Source organism: Frankliniella occidentalis, unplaced genomic scaffold (genome assembly GCF_000697945.3).
Source record: "Frankliniella occidentalis isolate FOCC.00 unplaced genomic scaffold, Focc_3.1 Scaffold174, whole genome shotgun sequence".
In the NCBI taxonomy this organism is placed as follows: Eukaryota; Metazoa; Arthropoda; class Insecta; order Thysanoptera; family Thripidae; genus Frankliniella; species Frankliniella occidentalis.
In genome coordinates, this window is record NW_026267300.1 from 148,174 (window position 1) to 156,047 (window position 7,874).

Consider the following 7,874-nt stretch of genomic DNA (forward strand, 5'->3'; position numbering starts at 1 on the left):
GGGGGGCTGGAGTGGGGCGGGGCACCGAGCCTCGCCGCACTAGGCGTGTGGCAATTTCCCTCAGGATTGTCACCTGGAGGGAGCGAGCGTGTGCCCCGTAATCTCTGCTCGACGTGCCCTCCTATACCTCTTCGTCAACAAGAGGGACGAGGGGCGGGAGAGGGAGAGTCGCGAAACAAGGCAGCCGTTTGTGGCCTTAAGGGGTAAGAGGGTAGCGCGGAGGAGGCAGAGGGGCGGGGGAGCTCGAGATTGGAACAGGCTGGCCTGTGTGGGGAGATAATGTGGTGGTCGGAGCTAGCAGCAGCCAGCGCGCGCAGCTCGTGTGGAGGACAGCAATCAAGCCGAGTTAGAACAAGATGGCCTCGGCGCAAAACACTTGTTTTTGGGACGATAATAAACAACCCCTACCCCCCTCAAAATAGTAAAAAACAATGTGCGCAGCGGTGTCTGTCTAGTATCCACCGACTTCAGTCTTCTTAATATCCTTCCCCCTCTCCTATGGCCGCAAAATATTTGCGCACGGAGTTCATTTTTGCCAGCTAGGAATGAATCTGAGATTTAATTACGAGAACATGGACACAACCCCCCGGCAAACAAACAAGCAGGCAGACGAGCGAGAAGAACAGAAAAAAAAATGGTGGTAAAAATGGAGGCCCATCCTAGTTATAAAGGATTCCACATCCCCGCCGTTCTGCTGCGCCACTCGTCCAAACGGCCATTGTAATCTAAAAGTGCGCCACTCCGGCCGGAGCCGGACCGCTGGCTTTGCGTCATGGTCGTGAGATGCCGCTAGTTTCACCCACTCGGTCTCGCATGATTTAGCCCCCGAAAGCAACTTTTCGGAAAGGTCTGTAAGTTCCCCTTGTGACACATTGGGGTCCCGAAACTAGTTGACTTTCGTTGAAAAAGGCTACACGTGAACCACCTCGTTTTTCTCATACTTTCATCCAAACACTCGCGCTGTAAGAAAAGTGTTTTTTTTTTTTTTTTTCAAGCACCGGAACAGCGTGGCTAACATCTGCCCTGACAAATGTTGTCCAGGCGACTCACAAGTAGGACAAACTTTTCGTCGCAAAACGAATTTATGAACACGCCTTTCTCAAACAAGCCTCCCCCGACCACTCTCGCTGTTGCCCTTTGGCATCGGGGGGAGAGGGGCCTCATAAAGGTCCCCGCAGCAGTGTCAGTTTTGTAGATGACTGATGAACGTGAAAAGTTTTGGAGCAGCCGGCATCCGGTCGCAGAATTAGCGACGCAGGACGTCAGACTGATGCCCGACGCGAAAGTTATAGATAGCCAGTCGGTCCAGCTGTATGTTTGTAAAAAAAAAAAAAAAAATACATCCTGTTCCTCCCTGCCACCCCCTCTCTGCCCTCCAACCTCCTTAATCTTCTCCTCCCCCTAATGCCCACAGGAGTAGCCACACGCTCGCCCCACTTCGACACGGCAGTAATTGATGGTGTGTTGTACAATCTGGCCCGTTCAGTCTATTGCCTTCCCCTCCCTCTCCCACCCTCCGCCCCTCACCCTCCCCACCCGGTCACCACGACTGCGGAACTCCGCACCACCACCACCACCACCCGGGAGGTCAGCAAGTTGGCCAAATATTGCACGGGAGCCGGCTAGTCCCCGGGGCTTTAGGCGTGGCGTGGTGTGGTGGTGCGTGGCAGTGTGTGGCTGTGTGTGTGTGGAGAGGGGGGGGGGGGGGATCACGCACAAGCGCACGCACACACATGCGGCTTTTCGATAGCGCACGACACCTCCCAAGAGAAAGCTCTGCCCTTTCCCCCGTTTCTTCCCTCTACCCCTCCTCCCTCTTACCATCCAACTTGCCAATCTATTTTGAGAATTCATTGTGCTCCATTCGAATTGACGACAGGTTTTGCGAGGAGACTCTCTGGAAATTCAATGAAAAGACAGATTGCTTGTTCATGGCAGCTGAGGCCATGCGTGGCAAAAAGTCGGAATATTAGCTAAAACGATCAAACTCCGTGAAAAATGCGGGAAAATGAAATGAAGTTTAGTAAAAACGTCAAGGTGACACATTTTGGTAACGAAAACAACAACGGCTCACGTCAGATTATTAAACAACTAGGCATGAAGTATTTCAATTACAAGCCTATCGATCGCTAAAAACTTCAAAAGGTGTAATTCCGCAAATGATTTAAAATGTGTGCGATAAGCAACACCAGGATTTTCTGGAGATCTCTGCTGCAAGGCAATTCTTGTGAACGACTTTGCCAGCTGAACTTCTGAGATGTCCGTAGCGTAGAGGAGGTGCGGCAAGGGCGAAAAATGTCCAGCGATAACAGAGACAGCGCAACAACGCGATTGTTAAAAGGTGGGGGTGGGGGCAGAGGTGAGCAAAGCGGGAGAGAGACACATGGCGAAAGAGAAGGAAGGGAGAAAAGGGAATAAAGCCATGTCCAAAAGTTTTGATGTTTGCTGCAGACTTTCTGAATTGCGTGTTTCCCGCCGACATTCTTTCTAACGGCCAGGTGGTGCTAAAAGCTTATCCCATCCAGCAGCAGCAGCTGGGCAAAAAAAGATAAAACTGAAAGGGAGACGGAGAGGACTTCATTTTCATCATGGCGTTGATGATTATTATTATTTCAGTTAGTTCTTTTCAGTCCCGCTGCGCTGCTCCGCTCGCCACGCTCTACAAGAATCGAGTTAGTCGAAAGAGTCGTCCTTTTTACAACAAAAGGCGTTACTCAGCGCGCCTCGGCCTACAAGGGCCTCGCGGACATTATCGAGTCACGTGTAGAACACAGACTGTTTCGGGAGACTCGGCGCTTACAGAGGAACGTCACACAAAGCTGCAGATGATTCGTGCGTTTGTGCGTTGAGCCTTCCTTTGGATTTGTTGGGTCCCTGCACTACTCCTTTCGTTCTTTCCGTTTCGAAAACAGAATATAAAACTAAAATGGACCCTAGAGTCTAATACGGTAAGATCTAGGGCGTTGCTGTAGATGCCGCTCTTAGTCACTGTACCTAGGGTACAGAGCGTGGACAAAGTGTCGCTGTAGTACCGGAAAGCCCAGGTCTTACACGGTACAGTGTACGAGTACGGCTTTACTGTAGACAGTTTTGCCCGGTTTTGCCTGTGCGGTGGTCCTGTACATTGCTCTCCAAACCAAATTTTAACCATTGAAACTACAGCAATACTGTTATTCGAATAACAGACATTGTTGGAAAATAATTAGCAGTCGATGCTGTCATTTATCATGTCATAATTTTTTGCAGTGGAGAGGCAGGAATATCAACGCATCATATGTGAGGTTAAAAACTGCTGAAATACAAATTTTTTTAGTGGAGGAATGAAAATGGAACCAAAAATCTGTAGAATGCAAGCGATAAACACATAAAATAAATTATGGCAATTTGCGATGCAGCTACGATCACCCACATTGTGGAACCTAACCTATCCGAACCAATCTACTTCGTATAGTGGACAACACAGCGGCCTCGGAGCACGCGCGAGTGTTTAGCCCGTCCATCAGTGAGATGCGCACTGGACCGAAAGGCTGCCGCTGCTCCTGTTGTTGCCAGGGCCTGGACCGTCAAAGGACCCTGACACGTAACTACCCGTTTGGAGGGTAGGTCCTCTGTCCAGAGCCTGTCCGTCTGTCGAGGTCGGGTCAGCACAGCCTGGCTGGAGCAAGGCCCCCCACGCCCTTCGGATTGTCGTGGTCAAAGCAGTCTGTTCAAAGGGCGAGGCCCTCAGGGCCAGCCAAGAAAGGACCTTGGGTATGGGGTGCGCGCGACGGTCTGGGCCGAGAGCGAGAAAAATACTGAATAATATATCGGGCTGGCCCCGCCGCGCTACCATAAGGGCGAGAACCGAAAACGAGGGAAAAAACATAACAAAAAGAAACAAAATGACTAAGGCTTGCAAAACCCCCTACATCGAAACTCGGCATGCGTCGCGTACAAAAGACGAGAGCCGGAGATGGAACAACGCAAAGGGCGTCGTGGGCGGGAGAAATGCGTGGAAAATGACCATTATACGCGCGTTGTGCGCGTAACGTTATTGATGGCAACATATCGCGCACCGCTGTTGCTGTGCCTCACGCACACGCTACGCACGCACCGACCAGAACGCAAACTCGCAGCAGACTTCAGTTTACACACCTCCCTCGCCCGCACTCTGCAAATCTACGTACAGTGTTCATCAGTAGTTGCAAGTGGCATACGCTCTGATCTGCAGTTGTAATAATTGGCGAACTAAAACACTGGACCAAAAAGGTAGGACTTAATGCCTATCAATTCAAGAGATATTCAATTTTAATTTTATGCCTTTTCAAATGCACACAGATGTGCAAAGTTATCAAAATTTAGCAATTTTCTTGGTCATCATAGCCTTTATCAAGGGTTGCATTGAAGAAGGTGTGCCCATTTTTAAAGTGTCGACTTGAAATTCCTAGACAAGCAAGATAAGTTTGTGAAAAACATATTCTGTTTGTATTAAATACAAATTATATCGTTAATCTATGAAGAAAATTTAACAGTGACAGTTGAAATTAAACTTTACCTCCCGTACTCCTCTTTTCAGGTTAAATAGCTCTGTTCCGCTCATCGACATTAATGACCAAAAGTGTCAAATACTGGTTCAATTTTGGTTTTACGAACGCAACAAAGACGTGCAAAACTTTGAAAATGAAACAAACAATTTGCATGTGACACACGATGCGACAATTTACGAAACAGACCACTAAAAACATTATTATGGATTTCTAAACAAAACGCCGGGACCGCCGGGACGCATCCTGGAAAATTTGCCTGACGGGACGCAACGGCTTCTCAGAAATGAATGTCTCTCCCTCCTTCTCTTCTCGGAAGCTGCTCTAATGCACGCAGCGGGCGCCGCGCGATGCAGCCCCCCTCCCCCACCCCTCCCGGCACACACACACACAACGGGACGAAAGAGGGGAATGGAGAGGAATGGAGAGGACGGAGAGAAGGAAAGAGGGAGAGGGAGGGAAAGCGAGGAAAAGAGAGAAACAAAGAGGGAGAGAGAAAGAGGGAGAGAGAGAGGGAGGAAAGGCAGAGAGAGAAGGAAGAGAGAAAGAGGGAGAGAGAAAGAGGAAGAGAGAAAGAGTGAGAGAGGGAGGGAGAGCGGAGGGAGGGAGGGAGGCAGGGAGGCAGGGAGGAAGGGAGAGAGAGAGGGAGGGAGAGATAGAGATAGAGAGAGAGAGAGAGAGAGAGAGAGAGAGAGAGAGAGAGAGAGAGAGAGAGAGAGGGGGGGGGGGGGGGGGGGGGGGGGGGGGCGATCGCCAGCACTGCTAGTGGTTGGCGGTGGGCGTCAGAAAAACGGCTGAACTTGGTGCCAGCCATTCATCGTCCGGACGTCTTGTGGCCAATAAGGGAACGTCCATTTATTTCGTAACACGTCTATATCGCCCGGCACAGCAGCGCCGTGTAAAAAAAAAATATACAATTTAGTTTGAAACTTTTAATTTTTAATATTATTCAAAACTGCAAAACAAATAATGTAATAAATTGCATGGCAAATAGTGACACGAAATGAAAGTGTTGAAAACTATAGTACAACAGCAGTTGTCGACGTCTATGGTTTTTGTACATAGTAAATTAGAAGAATTATACACGGCGGATGTGAAGTAGTGTTGGGGTAGGCGTCGAACGGGCGACGATCGGGCGTCTGGGCGGCGCGAAGCCCAGCCAGGCCAGGCCACGCCCAGCCCGGCCATAAGACTTTCTGGCGCCTTGGCCGCGACCCATATGCGGGGGAAAGGATAGATGACTCTGTTCGGAAAGCCACAGAGTTGCGCTCGAGGAGGGCACTTTGGGCCTCGTTATGGCAAGCGGCACGCTGTCCACAGACACACCGGGACGCCGCAAAAACAAGAGTGCTGCCACAAAATAGGTGCTAGATTCGCCAATTTTAGTGACACCCTTAGTAACTAATGCAATAATAGCACCCCCAAAAATCGAATCTTGGTTACACTCTACTGAAAGTGGCACATTTTTGTAAATAGCACCTGACTCGTTAAACATTGCCTCCACCGCAACAAACGGTTTGCTCAAACAGGAAACTCTCTCAGCTGGAAACGTTAGTTTAGTTTCATCGGCAGACTTGCAGGTAGCGTAGTGGTCATAATGGGGGGTTGCTGGAGCTGAGGGGTAAGAAGCGCAATCGAGGGAGCTGGAGGAGGTAGAGCTCATGGGGTGCGGAAAAAAATAAAAGCGAGGTGGGAGAGGCGAGCGGATGAGAACTTCGCGTTCCAGCGTGATAATTACACAGCACCTCTGGCCTGGTCAGTCGAAAGACGCCCGGGACCCGCCGGGAGCGCAAGGAACGACTGCAAAAAATGAAAAAAGACCTCTATCGTCGACGTGAAAAGACGCGGAACAGTTTTTAGAAAGTCGAGGGAGTGCGAGTAATTATCAATTGGAAACAAGTAACGAAAGTGCGGAGAGGGAAAGGCTCGAACGGTGCAGTAAGCAGGAAATAACATACGATTAGAAGCAGAAGTAAGAGAGTTAAGGGCATAGGGGAGAACAAGTTTAAGAGAAGAGGTAAGACGAGGAGGTAGTGGGGAGGGAGGGAGGGAGAACGAGACAGAGAGACAGAGAGAGAGAGAGAGGCGATCCCTGAGATATTAATTTAATGCGCGTCCCGTAATGTGTGCGATACATCACGTTTATCTCGAGGCGCGCCCCCAGTCGTTGACCCGGCCCGGGCCCGGCTAGCACCACCGCGGCGGCGGCCACCCATTTACCCGCCATGATTGTAATGGTCGCGTACGCCGCCGCCGATACGGACCAGGCCCAGAACCAGGTCCCCCCGCGGGCCCAAGGTCACCCCGAGCGAGCTCCACCCACCGGAACCACAATGGGAACCACGCCGGATACACTAATAACACAAAAGGCAGCTCCAAAATTTATATCTTTCGTGGCAGACAGTTCGAGAAGGAGACCGTCGTCTATTCAAGAAAGACGCTGGAGCAGCGCTGTGGCGGATACACTGGTCACTGAGGAGACACCCCCCCCCCCCCTCTCTCTCACACACGCACACACACACACACAGTGTCATGTTGTAAGGCTTGCGTGACACGGACCGAAGAGTTATAGTCTTTACCTTGGCTACGTGTGGAGTCTCTCTCCCTCTCTCTCCCTCTCCCTCTCTCTCTCTCTCTCTCTCTCTTGCTCCCTCCGGGTCTGCAGTCGTGGCCACGCTCACCCACAGCTCATCACCCGCACCGGGAGGCCCCGAGGAGCGGCACAGCACAGTGTTCTCACCTGCAAAAGAGAGAGAAAAAAAAGAAATTAACGTCTCGTCATCACAGTACTTTCTTTTTAGATCCAGCTGCCTTTCGCCATTCTTTGCCACAATGACAATACCATGGAACAGTTTTAGTACGGGGATCGTAGTTCTCGTCGTACTCCCTGTACTGAAAACAAGACAACCCCTGTACTAAAAATTAGCCATATGGTATTATAACATCGTGACAAGACAAATTTACAGTGCACCCTGTACCAACTACCAAATTAGAGAAAAAAATAAAAAGCGTAATCAAACTAAAATAAGTCCTCGGGCAGGACGATGGCGGAATTGCACCTCTCTGTAAGGGCTTCAGCATCAAGAGGGCCGCCCGCCGGAGTGCTGCGGGTCGCTGAAAAGAAGCCCCGCCAAAGAAGAAGTCACCCCGAGCCAGTCCGGTCCTCTCCCCCCTTTCCCCTCTTCTAATTTTATATTATTTGAAATTCTGAAGGGCGATGAGCGGGAGGAAGGAGGCATCTTTCATTCCTTAGGGTCGCGTCTTTTATATTGCGCGCCACTCTCGGCAGATAATTGCGACTGAACGGCACAGGGGGCAGTCGCAGCAGGAAGGAGAGAGGGGGAGAGAGGG

At 50.4% G+C, this 7,874-nt stretch overlaps 1 protein-coding gene across 2 annotated transcripts in view; it reads right to left on the reverse strand.

The window, feature by feature from the left end:
- Positions 1-7,874, reverse strand: part of LOC113201864 (protein fork head-like) — a 221,846-nt gene that overhangs the window by 92,630 nt on the left and 121,342 nt on the right. The window lies entirely within an intron of this gene.